Here is a 2,226-nt window from a genome sequence, read left to right as displayed (position 1 = left end):
TTATTCTAAGCAAAACGTAAACACATAAAAGCGGGCACTTACAGGTTTCTATAAGTATAGTTCTCATGTCTGTGTGACAAGCCTGTCTGTGCACAGTGGTATTGTCTGTACCACTGTGTTTTTTCTACATTTCAGAATGAGGTTCACAGAAACTGAGATAGCAAGTTCATTTTAATTAACAAAAGATATACTGCTTGTAAATAATGGCACTAGAATTTTTTTTATTTTATACATAGGCCTAAATATTTTTATTTTTATTCTGTTTTGAATAGTATTCAATTTAAATGATTTGAAGTGGGGGGAAATAAAATCTTTACAGTGTTCATAGTTTTTAAGTTTCTTAACGTTTGCTTTATTTATCAGTATTTAAATTATTTCTGAAATTAATAGTAAAATGTGTCTTATACACGGATGCAACTTATGTGTTTTTTCCTGACCTGGTGCAACTTAGCCCTATATTGTGCTGTATTATTAAACAAATGTATTATTAAAAAATGGGAACTATTTAAAAATAAATAATAATAATAAAATAAAACAATCATATTATGTTCATTATACTCCCACCCACAATAATTTTAAGCCTTAAAATCTGTTGTAATTCTGAGGGTGTCTTTGAAAAATCTTCTCTGCAAGGGATCCCTGGCGCCAAAATGTTGTAAATGTCCAGTGCTAGTGGTCAGGCATCCATATACAGCAAAGTCTGGTGTGGTAGGAGGAACTGTCCTGGTCGTCACAACATCTGTCTTCATGAACTGCCCTGAAACACAAATTAAATATAAATGATTATTATAAATATAAATATAGCTTCACAATGCTCATTTGACCTCTGTGGTGAACATATGATCAGAAAATACTGCCAGACTGATTTTTAGTCTTTAGGGAATCATTTCAAAGCGTAATTTTAATTTAATTTTATTTTTTTATTTAAAGTGCCTAATTTCACAGACTCGCGTGAGCATCCAGGATACACGACAAAGGCTGTTTTAATACAAGAACACTTCACACAAGATAAAGTTTTGAAAATCTTACATTATCGTTAATGTAGTGACAGAATGTATTTGTATTTGCAGTAGTAAAAACTAACCACTAGGTGTCAGTAGTGTTACACTCACCAGTAGAGTGTGTAGATTACGAATCAGAAGTTAAACTCTTGTTGCTGTTCCCGTCCTGAAAAGTAGAAAAAATATAAGTTCTAAAATCGTTTCTTTATTTGATCAAGAAAAATTACAGTTACATGTTTTAGTGACTAATTTTTAATAACTTAGTTAAAAAGGATCATCAAAATTTTACCTCAGACTGTAACTTGGACCACCTCAAATTAACCAACAGGGATAACGTTATGTACAATTACAAAAAGAGGAATTTGAAAATATATAATCTTTATAATCCAAATAAATAATTTGAAATATTAAACTGAAGTGAAATTTAACATTAGATTGATAAAACGATGAATAAAAGCACATTCATTCTTACCTTTGGCTCAGCGCAGTTGTCAGTTGACCGTTACTGTTTGAATTTCCAAGTAACCGTTAACGTTAATTACGTTAGCTCCGTCCCGTTGTGAAGGTCGTTCGTTGGTCCGGTATCTCTGTAGGTTTATAAAGTGTCCTCAACGTAGAAATAAATAAATTAAAGGATGGCGGCAGTTATATCTTCAGTCTTTTGTAATAAACAGAATTATTCTTCCGTCTTCGTGGTTATTTGCGCCATCACGTTACGTTTACGTTTTTTAATTTTTTTTTTTTTTTTTTTTTGCCATCACGTTTACGTCACTCACGTAACATCACGTTAACGCCCCTCGTGGCCAGCGCACGTTAAAATACACTATTTCATTTAATTTAAATCTATGTGTTAAATATTTATTATTTAATTATTTAATAGAATATAATATTATTTCAATCTAATTATCTATTTAAATATATTCAACTTTAATATATTTTAATGTATTTAACTTTATTTAATTATCTATATTTAATTTATAGATCTAATACAGATATAAACTGCTGTTTCTGTCAATCCTCCAGTGAAAAATACCACTCAAATAAATAAATAAATCCATGTAAGATTTTATATGGTCACATTATGGTACTTTAATTAGGCCTATGTTTTTAAAAAATTTATATATTACATTATTTTGACACCTAAATGTTTCAGAAGAGTAGGCTACATGTGCTATTTAAATCAGAAATCAAAGGATTGCTTTGTTGTGTTTAAAGTTATATATAT

At 29.9% G+C, this 2,226-nt stretch overlaps 1 long non-coding RNA gene across 3 annotated transcripts; it reads right to left on the bottom strand.

The window, feature by feature from the left end:
* Positions 1-355: 355 nt before the first annotated feature.
* On the bottom strand, positions 356-1,942 carry LOC109062230. 3 transcript variants are annotated; one of them, XR_006157050.1, is made up of 3 exons: positions 1,291-1,942; positions 1,113-1,167; positions 356-757 (listed from the first exon to the last, which is right to left on the bottom strand). It is a non-coding gene; the product is annotated as an uncharacterized LOC109062230 (long non-coding RNA). The 3 variants fall into 3 exon arrangements; XR_006157049.1 differs by having other exon boundaries at positions 1,474-1,940; XR_006157048.1 differs by lacking the exon at positions 1,291-1,942 and having other exon boundaries at positions 1,113-1,249.
* Between the last annotated feature and the right edge of the window lie 284 nt (positions 1,943-2,226).

This window comes from Cyprinus carpio, chromosome B18 (assembly GCF_018340385.1).
Source record: "Cyprinus carpio isolate SPL01 chromosome B18, ASM1834038v1, whole genome shotgun sequence".
NCBI lineage: Eukaryota > Metazoa > Chordata > Actinopteri > Cypriniformes > Cyprinidae > Cyprinus > Cyprinus carpio.
Note: the sequence above shows the minus strand (reverse complement) of the source record. Positions and strands in the feature narration are given on the sequence as shown.